Here is a 19,714-nt window from a genome sequence, read left to right as displayed (position 1 = left end):
AAATGCGGGGGGGAAGGAGATTTTTTCTGTGCCAAATGGGGCTGCGAGACCACTGGCGCAGCATACTGGAGTCCAAGCTCAAGCTGGGACCTGATCCAGACCAATAGAGGTTTCAGGAAGGTTACAGGCAAATGGCCTTGCTCAGATGGGTCCCCCGAGGTCAGCCGATTCAAGCCCGGGCTTTCACTCCCCCTAAATATAACTTTCACTGGCCCGGGGAAGGCTGATAGAAACTGGCAACGGGGGCACACTTGGGGACTCAGGTTATATGAATACGGGTATGATCGGGGCGTAAGGTTCACTATCAGACTTAAGATTGAGGAGGCCTCCGCCCCCATGGGCCCCAATCAGGTTCTCTCTGACCAGAAGCGCCCCTCCTCACCTATTCCAGCACCCCCGAAGATTACCCCTCGACCCGGTTTGACTACTAGTCCAGGTATAACTCCAGCCACTACCAAGCCACCCCGACCAGGAACCGGAGATCGGCTCTTGGGTCTGCTAGCAGGGGCTTACCAGGCCTTAAACCTAACCTACCCAAATAGAACGCAAGAATGTTGGCTATGTCTGGTTTCCCAACCTCCCTACTACGAGGGGATAGCAACCCAGGGTAATTATATTAACGCCCACAGTCCCCCTCCAAGCCAATGTCTAGGGACAGCCCAACATAAGCTCACAATCTCAGAGGTGTCAGGACGAGGACTATGTCTAGGGAGCATCCCCCGCACCCACCAACACCTGTGTAACCGCATCCTGTCCGTAAGCGATGTCTCTGGTTATGTCACCGGCCCTAATGGTACCTATTGGGCATGTAATACTGGGCTCACCCCCTGCGTCTCAGTCTCGGCCCTCAATGCTACCTCTGATTTTTGTGTGCTCATCGAGTTGTACCCAAGGATAGTTTACCATAACCCAGAGGAGATTTACTCACACTTCGAACTGGGAAGGGACCTCCATCGATATAAAAGAGAACCGGTGTCCCTAACCCTGGCAGTATTACTAGGAGGGCTGACTATGGGAGGGATAGCGGCCGGAGTAGGGACCGGTACCACAGCCCTGCTGGAAACCCAGCAATTTAGGCAGCTCCAAATGGCCATGAATCAAGACTTACAGGCCTTGGAGGAGTCAATAAGTGCTCTAGAAAAATCCTTAACTTCCCTTTCTGAAGTAGTACTACAAAATAGAAGAGGCCTAGACATTCTGTTTTTACAGGAAGGGGGATTATGCGCCGCCCTCAAGGAAGAATGCTGCTTCTATGCCGACCACACTGGGGTGGTACGAGATAGTATGGCGAAATTAAGAAAAAGACTAGAACAGAGACAAAAATTCTTTGAAGAGCAACAGGGATGGTTTGAAGGATGGTTCAGAAGGTCCCCCTGGCTCACCACCCTCATTTCCACCCTACTGGGACCCCTTCTGATCCTATTATTCCTCCTGACGTTTGGGCCCTGTATCATAAATAGACTTGTCCAATTTATCAGGGAACGCATCTCTATTGTTCAGACTTTGGTATTAACCCAGCAATATCAAAGGCTCAACCAGACGGAGCCCGAGTCGCGTCACCAATCTTCCCCATGAATGGAGGATTCCATTCCTGAGATAAGAAAATGGGGGAATGAAAGACCCCCAGCCTCCCCGCCTAACATAGCTTAGCTCAGCTGCTTATGAATAAAGCCTGAGAGGTACTGAGGAGTTCAGTTAACGGACATGGGATAAACAGAACATTTGTACTTAGCCACCAGGCCCCAGAGCAAGGAACTAAAAGGTCAGAAAAACACCCTGTACCCTAGACAGAAGCTAGGCGTGGGCGAGCTCGGGGAGAAACCACGAGCTGACCTGGGTTCGAACCTGGCCTCATATGAATCATCCAATCAGAACTGGCCTCATTTGCATCATCCAATCAAGACTCTGTAACCAGGCTTCTTGTTTCTGTACCCGTGCCCGACCCTATAAAAACCCTCTGCTCCAGCCCGTGGGCGCGCCAGTCCCTTGAGCTTCTCGAGAGTCTGTGTCGCCCCGGGTACCCATGTTCCTGAATAAAGCCTCTTGCTGTTTGCATCTGATTCGTGGTCTCGGTGTCTTCCTTGGAGGTGAGGGTCTCTCCTGAGGGAAGACTGCCTTCGGGGGTCTTTCAAGGGGAGTGTGCTGGCCTTGGGTTCCATTCCCAGCACTGCGTAAACTGGGGCCTGATGGTGCACACGGGTGATCTCAGCCCTTGGGAGGAGGGAGCAGGAAGATCAAAGTCATCCTCTGCTATAAAGAGAGTCTGAGGCCAGCCTGTGCTACAGTGGGCTACAGGAGACCCTGTCTCTGTCTCTCTGTCTCTGTCTCTATCTCTCTCTGTCTGTCTCTGTCTCTCTTTCTCTCTCTCTCTCTCTCTCTCTCTCTCTCTCTCTCTCACACACACACACACACACACACACACACAGAGTCAAGGTTGATAATGAACATGAGCTATTGGTAACCATGTCAACTACATTGATAATAAAAGGGCTTCCAAGCCAGTTTGGGGACTTTTGAAGGTAAAGCTACTGGAGCGTTCAAACACAATGATCTCTGTGTGGTATGCCAGCAGTGGGGAGCTAGGGAGAAGACTTGTGTGTTCTTTCAGAGCCTCCAGGCCTAAACAGCCAGCCAGTCAACCCGAAGGCCACACCTGTTCTTAATGCAGGTCTTCAATTTGGCTCTTTAAATTTCCACCATGACTAAGCTATTATGTATACTTAGGCTTCAAAACTACAGAAGCCTGGTGATTGGTGTGGGTAGTCACCCCACAGTTGAAGGTGAAGAGGCCCTGGTACCAGGCTGAGATCTAATGGAACCTGTTGCTGTAGAATCTCAAGTTCTCCTCTCCCAGTACTCGGCTCTCTCTGCAGCCCACTGGCCAGCAGGAAGCAAAGCACTAACATGGTTAATGTGGTTAAGGAGTCTTCTAGGACAGGCATGGCTGCTTTGGGGAGACACCTCTGTCCCTGCCAGGCATAGTCACAGAATGGGGAGGTAGGGGAACCATCACAGAGAAGGACTTTTGTATTCTAGGAAGACATTTTTCCTATGGAGTGCTCCTTTGAGAAGTGAACTTTTCAAAGGTGACTGGGATGTCTCCCTTAACATTGTTCTGTTTATTAATCAGTTTTCCAGAGTAGCCTGCGTGTCAGACTGTACTAAATGACAGGGGTGCAGTGGTGAATTAAATACCAGACCTGGACCCAATGATTCCTTTGGTCCCTGGGAGAGTGGGAAGGGAATGAAGTTGAGGCACGATGACGGTTTGAAAGAGAACAGGAGATGCAGATAAAATTTCCGGGAGCTTTGATTGAAAGTTGCCATGGTGAGAGGATGAGTGGCAGCCCCAGCCAACCCTTCAACTGAACGACCAAAGCAACCTTGGAAAGCCCCAGGGTGGGCCAGGAAGACATCCGAAGCCACTCCAGGCTCACATGCCAGCAGAGGGGGGAGAGGGGACAATGGGCAAGAGACAGAGACCCTGGACATGCGGGGTCTGCTGTTTTCTGCCATCTCAAGGATGCCTGGGAAGGTCAGGGAGAGATGGTTTTTATCTGACAGGAATGGATGGTATTTGGAAGTACTATGGACATTGCTGAGTCAGACTGGGATTAAATCAAATTACACATTCCACCAATTAAGCCTCTTACTCACCAGGAAGTGGGAGCACAGGAAGAGAGAGGGCAGATGAGTTGAAAGATGCTTGTTTATTCTCCACACATCTATCTCCGACAAAAATTTGCTATGATTTCAAGATTTTGTGAATGTATAGAAGGCACCTTTGGATTCCTGTTCATATCCTTTCAGCCTTTACTGGAGGTTACAGGCAGACTGCCTAGGCATGTGGTTAACTTCCCAAGTCTCTTGGCTAGTATGCCATCAGCCAAAGAAATGTGCCCTTCCTGAAAGTAGACGGGTCGAGCCATGGCCTCAGAAGCGACTGAACAGCCAGTGAGGAACTGGAGCTGGTGGATAGCTCTCCAGCTTTCTTTCCTCCTCAGAGGACAGATCTGAGGGGTGGTCTTAAGGATTCCATAAAAATTCAGTCCTCGGCCCTGTGTTCCTGCATCTTCTTGCTATGACAGAGCCCCCACCCCACCCCACCCCCCGCTCCTTGCCCCTGAAAAGGCTGCTCTGCCATCAGAGAATTCGTGCCTGGAACCCGGCATCCCACAAACCCCGTAACTGATGCTGCCCACAGCGCTGCAGACCAGAATGTGTGACCACACCACTACTTGCCCTGCTCAAAGGCTCCGATGCAATTTTTCCTTCCACCAAAACAGTCTCGTGGAGCTGTGGGGCTGTACCAGAGGCTCAGCAGAGGGCTTACCCACAAAGCTGGACCTTTCGAAGCAGGACCAGTACTTAAGTGGGCCTGACCCAAAACCCCTGAAAATGACCAAGTGACAGTTTTCCTGAATCTTCATAAGGCTTATCTTCTCTACAGCTCACATGTCTTACAAGTCCTTGAGCAAATCGGGTGCCCTTGTTGTCCTGTGTGAACAGTATTAGGCCATTCCACCAATGGTCCTGTAAGGGACAGTCAGGCTGTACATTTGCCTAACGAATATGGCCTAGCAGGAGAGTGGTCACCACTCTGCCAGCAAAGTGTGCAGACTCCAACCACATGTTCTGAGTGGTGTGGTCAGCTCTGCATAAACCCAGTCATTCTGATCCTCGACTCTAGGTCAGTGTTATCAGATTGTGGCCACAAAGGTTTATCTGTACTCTCTGGCTACAGCATACCTCTGCTACAGCAGCTAAAGTTTGAGTTACTACGTGGCTGTGCCCCCCGTGAGTTGGATACAGCAAGGAAATCATTTCTTCTCTTAGGACCTACCTGGTTTCTACAGGAGTAAGACTAGTAAATTGCTCAGTTACCTAATTACTGCCACTACTTCTGTGTCCTGTAGGTCTTTATGAGTGGTACCAACCCTTGGCATGTCCCAGAGGTTGGAATGCTGTTTGAACTTACTAACTTGGGGGCAGTTTCAGAGGTATCTGCTCACAAGTCCTACTGTAATAAATCTTGTATGATAAGCCAAGGATATAAGTATGTTGGTCTCGATTATCTACTCTAGAATTGAGGAGTTATTTACTGGGTAAGTCCCTTAGCTCACTGATCCTCCTGGGGAGTATATTTTACCCAGAATTCCACATTACCTGTTATTGTTTGTTTTTGCTCTTCTGGGGGGCCAGCCACCCAGCTCCCAAATAAGTCACACATGGAGTCTTTTTCTTACTTATAAATGCTAGGTCTTAGCTTGGCTTGTTTCTTGCCAATTTTCCTTAACTTAACCCATCTGTCTTTTGCTTCTGGGCTTTTCCCGTTCTCTTACTTCTGTAAGTCTTACTCTTACTCCATGGTTCACTGTGTAGCTGGGTGGCATCCTCCTCCTTCTTTGGGTACCTTCTTTTTTTCTCCCAGATTTCTCCTTCTATGTATTCTCTCTCCTGCCAGCCCCGCCTATTCTTTCTCCTGCCTTGCTATTAGCCGGTCAGTTCTATATTAGACCATCAGGTGCTTTAGACAGGCAAAGTAACACAGCTTCACAAAGTTAAACAAAAGTAACACACTTTAAAATAATGTTCTACAATATTACCTGAGTCCCATAGGAAGGGCCATGATATGCTGTGAGTCTGTAGCTGAAGCTTCCTTCAGACCCTGAATTCACAGCCCTCAAAATCTCTATGTATCCTAATTTCTGCAAGATATAACCACATAATAATTTCTAGAAGGACATTCTGGGGAGTTCAAAGAGTCTGTCTTTGCTCTGGGTTCATAGAACTTCGCCTCCTGGGTATTTGGCTCTGCTCTGGACTGGTGACCCAGTTGGAATGACTGGCCTGGGACAATCCCTTGCTTTTTGGTCCATTTCTTCCATTGAGTTGTGGATGCTTAGCGAACCTTTGCTAGCCTTCTATCCGTTTTCTTCCGAGAAAACCATGCTTTTTTAGTCAGTTCTGTTGTGTGTCAAACCACTTTGTCCATCCTCATGATTACGATAAAGTGGTGGTGGTTTGTCAAACCTGCCCTGTGTTCGGGGACCACATCTTTCTCTACCTAGTAAAGCTCCACGGCTGCCTCTCCTGCCGTCACTTCCTGCAAGTGCTGGTGGCCTAGTGGCTTGCATAGTCCCCCGGCTCTGCCCCTGCTTCTGTGATGCATCCTCTTGTGGTGGGTCTTCTGGCCTCACAAAAATGTATTCTCTGCCCCCTTGTCCTGTCTTCAACTCTGGCGAAGAGACCCAGGCTCTTCTGCATCCCGCATTGGTTAGTTCTTCTGCAAGTGTCAAAGAGGCACCCTTGAAGCACATTTTCACATCTGGGCTTCTCATCAGAATGTTAACTCTCATGTCACAAGAGAGTAACCCCAGATCAGTGAATCCTTGTCCATCCAGCCTTACCCACATTTCAGCCCTTCTGGGTAAGGACTTTGAAAGTCTCCTCCCAATGCTTCGCTCCTGGGACACATGTCAGCTGCTTAGTGAATTTCTTAGGCATGGAATTTTGTCCATCTTTATCAGGCTCAGAAAACTCCTGGTGGACTATGATAGAGTTTATCCCCAGTTATCAGCCAGGACCAGAGCCAGGCAGATCCTGGAAAGACATCAGTTGCCTTTTAGGTTTCTTCTGTGTTCTCCAACAGAGTGAAAGTCATCCACGGGGATCTTCAGAGACAATGCCTTCAGGAATATTCACCCAAGTTTCCCAAATACATGTCTTAGGATCTCAAAGTTGTCTCTACCAAGATTCTAACTTTAAACTGACAAGCCTGCTTTTGCTTAGCATTCAGTGACCTTGAGCTGTGTCTGTTCTGGGCCTTCAATGTGTTCACCAGCTGTGTGTGCTTTTCCACTGAAGGAGATAGATGTTTCCTTAGCCTTAACTACTTGTTGTCAGTGACCCACAGAAGCGTTATCCATCGTCAAAGTATCAGTACAAGTTAGCAGTCAAGGTATCAGTACAAGTTAGCAGAACCCAGCCAGTTCTGCAGACCATAAAGAATGCTTTTCCCCAAAGTTTTCAAATACCTGAATCACTGCACTGCTTGTGAAGTGACCTCTTTATGTCTATGAGGACATGATCCCATTACCACTGGAGAAATTGTTAGCGAACAATCTATATTTGTGCCAGGGACCATCCATGTCTACCTGTCATCTGAACAGCAGCCTCTTCTCCTGACCAATGACAAGCATGCCAGTCCCAAATTCCTATTTCACTTTTCTGAGAACTCTCTTGACTGCCTATGTTCATTAGGTCCTTCAGGAAGTAGACATGAAGATAAGTCAAACTTGTAAGAGATTTATTGGGGGAAGCAACCATGAAGAAAAAGCTTGCATTTATTTAAAAGTTATAATTCAGATAAATAATTTCCCTACCAGTGACTGGACTCATAAAGGAATTAAGGCAAGCAATTCCTGAGGTATGTTGGTCTTCTCTGAGCCACAGCTTTCTCTCAGATTCTTCATTGTTGAGGTCTAAATTTTCTGAGAACAAGACAAGGAAATTGTAAGGAAATGTCCTACTTGTTCTTTTTACAATCAGTCGCCATTACTAGCAGGATGTAACCCAAAGGGTACTCGGGGGAATGAAATCTGGCAGATGGATGTGTTTCACTTTGCAGAATTTGGAAAATTGAAATATGTACACCATACCATTGATACTTATTCAGGATTTCAATAGGCAACTGCTTTGAGTTTTGAAAAAGCTGATTCTGTAATGACACATTTACTAGAAGTTATGGCCATCATGGGTATACCTGCACAAATTAAAACTAACAATGCTCCATCATATGTCTCTGTTAAAATGAAACAGTTTTTTTCTTATTACAATATAAAGCATATTACAGGTATACCACATAATCCTACAGGTCAAGCAGTTATACAAAGATCAAACAGAACTCTAAATGATATGCTAAATAAACAGAAAGGGGTAACAAAACCCCCCAGAAATAGACTGCATAATGCTCTATTAACTTTGAATTTTCTCAATGCCAATGAGAAAGGAACAACAGCTGCAGAGAGACATTGGATAATAGAAAAAACTACAGAATTAAATCAGCCTATATACTTTAAGGACGTGCTGACCTCAGAATGGAAACCAGGATATGTGTTATGTTGGGGACCAGGTTTTGCTTTTGTTTCTACAGGAGATGATAAGCTATGGATACCATCAAAATCGATAAAGGTTCAATTTGAACAAGACAGACCTCTTAATTAGAGGAGGTGATAGTTCATCAACCAGCATGACCATCCAATTTAAACTAACATACCGTTAACACATGCCTTTTCATTTAATCAGATATAACTTGCCAAAAGGGAACCTCCCCAAAATTAGTCTTAGGAAAAGTTTTTTGTTTTTGTCTTTTAGGAGAATGAAATCTAAGGAATCTGAAGAACACTGGACAAATGAGACATCTGAAGAAAAAGGACAAATGATCTAGAGAAAAATGTCCCAGAAAAAGAGTAAAATGGCCTATTGGTATATCATCTATAAAATTTCATAAGTCTTCCTAAATGTTGTTTCTGCTCTTCTCTAAAGACATTTAACACTAATGGTCTTCTTGTAACCCCAGTTCAATTAAAAATTAAAGCTGGCCTTGGAGTTGGAGAATGGCTCTCTCCTTCTTTAAACCCAAGCATGTTGTTAAAAGGAAAATGCAAACTCCTTGTATCATGCCAGAAGAAAGAGCCATCTTCTGATATGGGACAGGAGAAAAGAAACAAACAAAAAAAATTAAGGGACTATTCTATTACTACTAATCTCAATTTTTTGATTCTATTCTGATCTTTTAAACTTTTCTTAAAGTATGAATTTTATATCAAAATTTACAAGATTAATGTATATATATATATATTAAACTTTGTTAAGACATTAATGGTCATATAGAGTACTAATTCTAGAACAAAGGCTTCAATTACCTGCCTATACATGTCTTTGTGTTTGAGTCTCTATCAGTTTTCTGCAGGAAATCATGACCAGGCCTAACATCAAATTTGAAGTCTCCAGGAAGAAGATGGGGCCCCACAACAACAACAACAATTCTACGTGGACAATAATAATACCACTAAGCTGACAAACATCATCTACAGATCAGCTTTGAACTACAAACTGCTCAGAGCAATTTTGAGAGGGCTAGCTGAGATGATCCAGTTTCACAGACTACTTGAATAATGACTTGAAATAAGCCCTGAACTTTGGCATTATGCACAGACTGGACAGCAAAGGATATAGCTACCTTTCCTAGAATTTGACAATTAACCCAAAAGTTTTCTTTTCAGAATAAAGAAGCAATTTTAAGAACACGACACCCACATTCCCAAAGAGGTGGTGTGGGGCAGGTGGTTTTTGGTCTTTTTAATGGGTTTTGGGTCTGGGATAATTTTCATTGTTTAGGAGGGCTGGTTACAAGTTGTTGTTAAGGGTTAGGAAAAGGGCTAAGCAAAGGAGATTAGATTTGAGGTTCTAGAGGGTAGATTATTGAATCTACTCTGAAAAGTAAAGAGAAGATATACATACGATATAGATAAAAGATAGATTATTTAATCTACTTTTAAAAGACAGTTACTAGTTTTAAATACTTTACATTGGATTGGATTTTTGCATATTGTATACAAATTATATATATATATATTGATATTGTTAGAAAATGCCATTCGTATATTTCTAATCTTGTTCAAGATATTGTACTTAATGCAGTTCATTTAACAATGTAATGCAATTTGCTAATCCTTGAATGTTATTATTACCAACTATTAGAATATAAAGAAATGAAAGTTAACAGACATTACAGTCGAACTGGTAGTCATATTAGGTATAATTTCAAGATCAAGCAGATATATTTTAGATAGACAGGTCATCTTCAAACCCTTCAGAGATCTACAGAATATTTTAAGTTATTAAAACATTTTAAATCCTGGCAGTACTAATCTACTTCAGAGAAAATATGGGCATTGAAGAAACTGCATATGGAGTTAACTTTCATTGTGGCAAAAGTTAGCCACTGGACAACAAAGTGTCCTCGAATCGACTGCTGACAAACAGGACAAAATGGACAGACAGGACATGAAACAAAGGACTACCGATTCTTGCCAAGATAAGTGTGGTTGTGGCTTTAGCAACAGGCATCCTCTGAGGCCAGAGCAATATGGCACCATCCCTGAAGTGGCCTTTGCAATCCAGAAAAGGTACAGTACCCCTTTCTTCGAAGGCAGCTGAACTGGCAGTGGACCAGTGGCTTCTGGTGTGCAGTGGAACAGCAGCTGAAACAGTTATTCTTGAAGAGTAACTAAGCTGATGGAGTCTAACCTCTCAATGGTAAACTGGCATTTAATAAAAAAGATGAAGCCACCCACAAGCCAAGAAGAATGGACAGCTGAATTAAAAAAAAAAACATCAACAATTTCCAGAATTTAAAATCCTGAATCATGACCTGACACTAGTGGAATTCAGGTGTTTCTGGTACATGGACTGCTCTCACCAAATGTGAGGTCGAACTGTTGGCCTTGTGTACATCCTGCTTCACAAATGAGTCTGTCAGATATGCTAAGCCTATAGGCTGAAGATGATGCCCCAGCACTGCGGAGAAACCTCAGGTGACTGTCCAGGCAGCTGGCTGTTTCTGTCAACTCACAACTTTTTTTGGAAGCCACTTGCGTGCACTTCCTGTTTTTTTTTTTTTTTTAGGTAATGTTATTTCCTTCTAGGGTCTCTGAGGGAGTTGAAGATTAGATAGTTATAGTCATAGTTATAGTTAAAAATTAGTAGTTATAGTTATAGTTTTCCTTGTTATGAATTTTAGAAAAGAAACTCACTAAAGAGGTGTAAGTGTATAAATTTGAAAGACTTATAAGATAGTTCTGTTAGTAATATAAGTTAGGATAGAAAGTGAATCAGGTACATTTTAGATTTACCAAAACAGGATAGATAATGGAATATTTTCTCTGAGCTTGTCAAATGCAAATGGACTAGACATTGTTTAGTTATTTATTGTTTATATATATATTGTATATAGTTATTGTACTTATTGTTTATAGTTTTTCTTATGTTAGTTATAACTTTTTTCCTTTTTTCTTTTTTTATTAGAATAGAAGGGGGAAATATGGTGATATTTCATTTGTGCTGAAATGTGATTTTATTTGTATGTTAATAAATAAAGTTGCCTGGGGATCAGAGCTAAGAGCAAGGCATTTAGGAGAAGTCAGTGATGGTGGCACACACCCTATATCCGATCACATGGCATGCAGAGTCTCTGTGTGGTCAAGGACACAGCCAGCATGGTGACACATGCCTTTAATCCCAGTACCAACCATAGAGACCTGGAGGTCTGTATAGACAGGCAGTGATGAGGAAGTCATGTGGTTGGGTTTAGAGCCAATGAGAAGGCAGAACAGAAAGGCAATGAAAAGGCAGGACACAGGAAGAAGGTCTCTCTCAGGGGAAGGACGGCAGCGAGTGGTAAGATAAGGTGGTCTTAGCTCTTGGCTACTGCTCTGATCTCTGGACTTTTAACTCCTTACTTGGCTCTGTGTTTCTTATTTAATAAGACTGTTTAGAGTTACATCTACAATCGCACCATAGTCTGAGAGTCACACCTCCTAACTCTCTATTTTTAATTTAGAAATGTATGTATAATGTATTCACATGTACATGTTTGTGTATGTGCACACATACATACCTATGGGAGTGCACGTGGGAGTTGGAAGTTGATGTCAGGTGTCCTCCATGGTCATTTCCGTCTTATTTTTTGAGATATTCTTGCACCAAGCCTGGGTTCGCCAATTCTGCTAGACTGGTGGCCAGCAAGTTCCAGGGACCTCCCTGTCTCTGTTCCCCAGAACTAGGACTATAAACATACTCTACCATGCCTAACAATAATCTGTCCGAGGGACCCAAACTCAGTCCCGTTTCTTGGACAACAAACATTTTACCGGCTGAGACACCTCCCAGCCTTCTTCCCCACTGTCTTTCACAGGATTGAGGTTTGGAATGGAACTGCCCAGCTGGCCCCACATCTTCAAGCTCCCTCCTCTTTTTCCTTTGCAAGTACTTGGTCCACTAAATTTTGCATATCTAACATTTTCCAGGAATGTGTTTTTTGTTGGCCAGAATTAACGAAGTCCTTCTGGAAGCACCAGCTGCCCCTCTGGTCATTTATTTATGGGCCCTCAGTTGGCTGTTCTGCCTTCACTGTCCAGCCGTTCAACTCTCTTACAATAATCTGCTGGAACCCTCACGCTTGCCCTGCAGTGTGTTCCTGAGGAGGCAGAGATGACCAATCTTTGGTGCTCAAGCATTGAGCTACCCTGGGAAGAGGTGTGGTTCTCTTTGAGGCAGTTCTCTGGAGCCAAAAGAAAGCTCAGACGTCTCATGGCTGTCTTTGGACTGCATACTAAGGGCGGTGAGACTTTAATTGAAAAAGAAAAGCCTCAAATTCTCAAGCACGTGTTACATAAAAGCTTAATCCTAACCCATACAAGGTCCACTGGGGCTTCCTCTGCTCTCCGTGGCTTCTCTCTTTCTCTGGTTCCCTTTGACAAGCCTCCATGATGGCTTGGTCTCACTTTTAGTCAGACTGTTAACTCTCTGCCCTCTGTGCTGCTGTCCCTGGCTTCAACATCTCAGCATCCTTTTCTAGCAGAACGGCTTCCATCTCATCCTCTGCAGGAAAGTTAGGCTGCACAGCTGCACAGGGAAGGCCTGGAGATCAGTCTGTGCTGCTCTTCATTGAAAACTTCAGGCAAGCGTCAGCTTTTCTCCTTCCTTCCTTCCTTCCTTCCTTCCTTCCTTCCTTCCTTCCTTCCTTCCTTCTTTCCTTCCTTCCTTCCTTCCTTCCTTCCATTTTACATGAACACCCCAACGTGAGATGAAAACCCAAGGAGATGGGGAGAGACCCAATCACTGCAGCCCAAACTCAAAGCCTCATGGCAATGCAATAGCATCCATGAAAACCACCGGAACGTTTCCACAGTACAGATAGAGAACCCGTTTGATAAAACACGCTGTTGTTAAAGAAATAAGAGGGCTCTGAAAGTCTCTCTTAGTAACCCATGTACTTTCTGCTGTCCTTAGAAGAAACGCGTGAACCTGGTTAAGCCAGTTAATTTGTTTCTCTATCAATGCCTGAGGAAAGGCAGCCTCCTGATATGGAGGAACTATTACCTGTGCCCCGCCTCCACCATCAGGATGCATGTGGTGGTTAGTGGCATCAGAAGGCAGGTGCCCTGTGGCAAAGCAATAGTGCAGCACAGAACCGGCACCTGCTTGGAGATACAGACCTCACAGTGACGCCAGCTTCCCATGCCTCACTGCCCTCGTCCCTAATTACACTTTGCCTTTAGCTACTCATTTATAATAAAGTGTCCTGAAACAGCAAAGCATGGCAAGTTTCAGGAGAGATGCTGCAGGAACACGGAACGGCTCTCCACCATGTACCCAATCCCCTGGGGCTAGCGGGTGAGACCGGGGAAGAATGGGAACTCCAGGCTCGGCGCTGACAGTCCCGCTCTCAGGAAGAGCCAGTGCCACTCAGGGCAAAACACATCAGTCATTTATAGGGATTCTCAAATACAGCCTCACTCTCTCAGAAAGTAGCACCTGCACCCACCCGACAGCAGACACAGGACGGAAACCTTGCTGGGACGACTCTGGTTTTCTTTTAGCTCCTTTAAGTATCACATCCAAACTACTGTCACGCCCTGTCTTCGGGGTCTCTGTCATCCTCCCAAGCCACCCACATCTTTCCAGTCCCCACATGGCTCAAGCACCCCCATTTCTTACCTCCTGGCTGGTTTCTGGGATGAATGCTAGCTTCTTTACCATTGGTCTTCTTCAAGGATGCTATCTCTTTGAAATGTAAGTGGAATGCAGCCGTTCCTCTGCTGATGATATTTCAGGGGCTTTCCTAATGTCCTTCAAATAAAATCCAAAGTTTCTCATACCCTAACACTTCCACTCCTGGCCCGGAGAGGTGGATCAGCAGTTAAGAACACATCCTGGGGTTCATTTTACAGCACACATCACTGTAACCCCCGCTCCAGGGGACCTGATGGCCTCTTCTGACCCCTGAGGCCACTACACTCATGTGCACACACTTACATCCAGACATACGTATACAAACATGCATTGCAATTTAACCTAAAATAAAATCTTTACCAGAAGTTTCTTGGCGTTCTTTGCTGACCTCATCTTTACACACGTTCTTAACATACTCACACAGAGCCGTTTGGCTTTTTCTCCTTTTTTCCTCTCTGAGTTTGTTCCCACTTCAGGCCTTCACAAGCCCTGCTGCCTCCATGCAGATCTTGTGTGGGACTTCATTCAACTATCTGGTTCTCATCCTAGATCTTAGTTTTAGACGTGTACGTGGTCCCTCCTTCACAGCCTCCTTTGTGTACAACCATTTTCTGTCACATTGCTTTCCTTTACTGCCTTATGGCACTGATCCTTAATTGGCACCCTCCTGTGTTTGTATTTATTTTCTGTCTCCCCTCGTCTGTGACGTAAACTTGAAGAGACCATGTTCTTGGTTCCCAGTCCCTATTATGTTAATAGACACCCAAATTTTATTTGTCAGTGGATGAGTAAATGAGAGAATGAATGAAAAAATCAATGAAGCAATCAATTCTAACTATATTTTCTGTCCCCTTACAAAAACAAACCCTGCCATTCTTAACTCAGTAGAAGGTCTAACAGATATTTCTGGAGATTATATGTGGCATTTGGAGTGTCAGCATAAAATTTCTGGGACATATCACTCTCTAGGAAAAAAATTCTCTATGACTAATGGACTCATTCATACAATTTGAAGAAAGAATGACATTTAAGCCCGACTTCTCCAATGGGATGGAACCTTCTATGGATCAGTGGGGTGTGCTTATGTAAACCCAGGCCAGGGCCTTGATGAGTGTCACCAGGTCCCTCCTTTCCCTGATGTCTCCCTATCTTCACCGAAGAGGAGACCGAAGTTCCTGGGAAACAGGTCCAGGGTGGAGGAGGCGTGCTGAGTCTGTCCAATATTTATATCCTGAGCCCTAATAATTATTGGAGTAGATCGGGAATGGGAACCTTTGGGGGTGTGAGGCATGGAGCTCTCATGAATGGGCTGCCTCGCTTCCTCTGCTGCATGAGGACATTGCTAGAACATGGCCAGATGTGAAACACAAAGGCCAAGTCTCTGAGCCCCTTGATCAGAACGGTGAGAACACATTTCTGTAGTTTATAAGCTGTATAGCCTTGTGTGCTTTATTGCAGAAGCCTGAAAAACAGCAGGCATGTAGACGTCATTTGTAAGGGTTGATATTGAGATCCAAGCCCGTGGAAGAGAAGACCAGAATGGACAGGCCAGAGGAGAGGTCAACCTGAGTTCAATCTCTTTGGAGAACCCGGCTGTCCCAAGAGGGATGCTGAAGCTGGGCGACTAGTCGGGTTTGTCTATTCTTCTATCTTTTAGCCAGGGTCCTCAGCCCTTGTATTCATTCCCTCTTGGACCAGTCATTGGATGTAAAAATCTCTGGAAAGACTTGTCTCTTTTGGCCAGGTGGTCCCACTAAGGGGAGGAGATTCCCAAATGGATGCTGGCTGTCTCAGTCAGAGGGACCTCCACAGCCATCAGGGTGGTCTGGCCATGTAGAGGTATCGGGGTGGCACACCCTATGTCCACCAGGGAGTCAGAGCCCACAAGGAACTGAACTTCATTTCCCCCACCAAACACAGAGTGACTGCAGAACCAAGATCAGAGAGTATGGCAATCCAGGGTCAGCCTGAGGCGTGACGTTGAACAGCTGTGCTTATTGTATTTTATTTTTAAGTTTAAAGAAGCCAGCTGGGTTTTTTTTTCTGTCTCAGTTCTTTACTTCCTTTTGTACATTAAGCCATGATTCATAAGGAGTGGGCTCCAGCGGCTCAGGCTCCTTCCATTGGTTCTCCGGGTGGAGCGGGCTGGCACTTCAGCTGAACCCAGGTGCCCTTCTCTTGGCTTCCATGGCAACACTTACAGACATTACTTTGTGAACAGTGCCCAGTCCCTTCATGTCTACAACATCACCATTCTTTAGATTCTCATGGCCAAAGGAACACTTCTGTGTTTCCTAAAAGACCTAGGGAAATCATAGTGCCTCTCCTCTTTCCGCAAAGATGGCTTTTGTTATGTTTTTAGAAGCATCGTTGGCCCCCAGCTTTAATAATATAGAATTGGCCAATAAAATTACATATATTTAAGTTACATGGTGTGATGTTTTGGTAACAACAAATTGTCAAATACTAATGTCTTGGTAGCAGTGTGAAATGGTCGTCACCAGCAAACTCATTAACTTATCTATCCCTCTCATGTATGACTACCTATCTGACAAGTGTGTCTGTGTATCCATATGTATGTGCATGTGTATGTGTCTGTATGCGTGTGTGTCTGTCTGTATGTGTGTGTATATATGTATGTGTCTGGGTGTGCATTTGTGTGTGTGTCTGTGTCTGTGTGTGTGTACACACATGTGTGCAGTGTACACGTACAGCCTACTCTCTGAGCAAATTTCATGCATATCTAACTGCTAACAATATTTACCATGCCTACACGTTAGTTCTCCAGAACTGGTTCATTTTATAGCTGAAAAAGCTAGAGAGTGAGGAAAGAGGGGGCAGTTTTGGTGAAAAGGACCAAGCATTCCCTTTGTTCGGAGGCAGCTACTTGTGGGGGCGGGGCTTGCTCTGTTCCTTAGGGCTCCTTTGTTGTCTTTCTGCTGGGGAACTGGAAAGTCCTGCCTCCTACTCTGTGTTTGTCAGTGACCAAGTTATTATTTTTTTTTTTAATCAAAATTCTTGCCTTTAAAATGAAGTTCCCATTAAGCACCCTCTTCAAACCACGCAAGGATAAGTGGCTGTAAGTTGAGGGGCATAGAAGGGCCCAACTAACAGGGCCTTTTCTGTAAATCCAGTAAAGACTGACCTTGTAAGTCTGTATGATGAGTCACTTCAAGTTCAGGGAAAGGAAGCAATCATGAAAAACTCTCTCACCCGAGCTCTGTCGTCTGTTGCTGTCAAAAGGGGAGTCCAAATCCCTGACACAGAAATCATATCTATTTTTTTGAACTTCACACTTTACTATCTCTTGGAATAAATGAGCATCCAGATGGCCCAGACCATACTTTGGAAATCACTAACTTATTCCCTGGGCTGGCAAGCATCATTTCATTAATAAAATAAGACTACAGTAATAGGTTCCTCTGGGCAATACAAAAGAAATGCAATTTGAGCAAGAACTTAAAGATGGATCTGTTTTGGGGCATAAACTTCGGGTAATTCCATTCACACAAATGCAACAGGACTCCTAAGTCCCCGCTCATGTCTCATGCTGTGCTCTGTGCTGGAAGCCCCCACAGTGGCGAGAGAGGTGGTCTCCTTAGAGGAAATACAGAGTCTCAGTATCCATGCAATGTACACACATATGTTCTGCTGCAGAGACTCTGGTCTCTTTTCATGTAGAGGAACGGTAGATCTGTATCTACAGCCTCCAGCCTACCCAGCTCCGGCCACAGGTGCTTCCTGAATTCACAAATACACCAGAGCAAGGGTCCCTCTTATCCTTATCCAGCGCATACCACATTACTAGAACACAGCTTTTTTCCAATTTCTCTTCAGAGCCCCACACCCCGTCCATCCCCGCTGTGGTCATTCAGGTCAAACTAGCCTGTTTTAATTGCAGGGAGTGTGACTTGGTGCTGCCTTTTTTTAAGTCATTAAGCTCCTCTCAGCCAGGAACTGTTTCCTGTAATTGCTGAGCTAACTTTGATGAGTTCAAGTCTTGTGAATATTTACAACAAACCACCAAACACAACCCAACATGCTATGATGAGTCGGGCTGTTGTAGAGACTCACCAAGTTTACCATTTGCTCAACCAAAAGCCGCTGTGTCGTGTCAGCAAAGATCCATGTTTGTGTTTGCTGTCCAGAGTCCCTTCTAAAAAGCAGCAGTATGCATTAGTCACTGCAGGGAAAACAAAAAGTTTTTGTACAAACAGATTTTTAAAAGACAGAATTGTGTGCTTAAAATACACTAGGTAATGTAACAAATGTACTGCTTGCATTAACTCATTTAATCCTCGTTCAAAACTCAAGACGATGACTGGGAGATGGCTCAGTCGCCTTGATCAGATCTCCAGCACCAGTGAAAGCCAGGCGTGGCCTCACACATCTGTAATCTCAGTGCTGAGGAAGTAGACATAGGCAGATTCCTTGTCCTGTTGACACAGTCATCTAGCTAGATGTGTAAGAGCCAGGTTCTGTGAGAGACTGTGTATCAAAAACTGTTGTAGAGAGCCATTGAGGAAAAGAAAGAGAAGGAAAAAAAAATCACTTCCTAGAACAAGATTGAAATTGCTGTTTTAAGTTGTCAGGCACCACAGGGTTATACCTAACCCCAAAAAATTCCCCCCACCCCAGTTTTTCCTATCATAAAAGTCCTCCTGGGAGGCTATCGGGGCGGGGCTCTTATTTTCATAAGCCAACGTCAAACAGGATGACAGCCTGAAAGTAAGGAGACTTCTTCCTGATCTGCTCTCACACACCATTAGGGAATACTGTGGAGCTACTTTAGGGACCAAATCTATTCTAATCCCAAAATGCAGAGAGATCCAGAGGCCTCGGGGGCAGAGGGGTAGGATGGGTCAAACAGTTGGGGAAATGAAATTTCTGCAGATTAAATCACTGGTCAAGTTGCACTGGACAGCACTGGGAAGCTGGAATTGACACATACGCTTTCGGGAGAATTCAATGAAGGGATGTTTAAAAGGCAGGAGGCCCTGCCCAGGACAGACACGGCCTACTCATCCACAGACTTGCACCCTTCCTCATCCTTTCCTTTCTAATTTATGCTCAGAAATTAATTTGCTCTACACGGCTTGTAGCTTTCCAATGATGTCTCAGTGAGCCTGTTTTTCCAGTCCTGATAATTATACGAAGTTCATAGTTAGTAACAAATACAGTACAATCAGTCCATCTCTGAAGGCTGAGAGGCAGGGGTTTCCAGAGGACTGAGGTCAATGAAAGGCTCACAAAGAAGCTGAGATTTGGACCAGCTCTTGACTCACAATTTGTCCCATAATGGAGATCTCTCATTATCAAAGCCCCATTGACCACAATTTCAACAAAGAGAAAGAAACAGCTTATTCTAGGAAAGTTGTAAAGAGCAGACATCACATGAAACACAGACATCTTCTCAATGTATCCATTTGCCTTGGCCTAAGACATTTCAAAGAAGTGGAGGAAAAAGAAGGCAGAGGCCCAGGGCCATCCTGCAAGACACTCTGAAGGAGGCAGCATTGCTTCTGGAACCCCCGTAGCTCAGACAACAGGAACTCCTCCCATAGAAAGCAAGATAACCAAGAAACAGCCTCCCTGGCCACTCTGTGGTCTGCACTGAGACCTGAGCTATCAACTGTGTTTAGAAAGTCCAAGTGCTGTCATCCATGGACACCACATCAGCACTGGTGGGGAATTTCCCAAACGAGGTCAAAATTTCACTGCACAATTTACTGATTGCTGTGATGATTATGGGATGTCCTAAGATTGGCATGGCTGTCTGTGAGAGCTCATCACTCTCTTCTGGGTTGGGGTCAGAGAAGGATCCTTTCACATTGTAGGATGTCATCAAGGTAGGAAATGACCTAGAAAACAGCAGATCAGGCCCTGCTCCTACTCCTGATGGTTCCATGAAAAC

At 44.7% G+C, this 19,714-nt stretch overlaps 1 protein-coding gene across 1 annotated transcript in view; it reads left to right on the top strand.

Annotated features, from left to right (window-relative positions):
* LOC131914612 (uncharacterized) overlaps window positions 1-19,714 on the top strand; it is a 45,094-nt gene that overhangs the window by 5,670 nt on the left and 19,710 nt on the right. The window lies entirely within an intron of this gene.

The sequence above is a fragment of the Peromyscus eremicus genome, chromosome 7 (assembly GCF_949786415.1).
Source record: "Peromyscus eremicus chromosome 7, PerEre_H2_v1, whole genome shotgun sequence".
Lineage (NCBI taxonomy): Eukaryota > Metazoa > Chordata > Mammalia > Rodentia > Cricetidae > Peromyscus > Peromyscus eremicus.
This window is presented reverse-complemented; position numbering and strand designations above follow the sequence as displayed.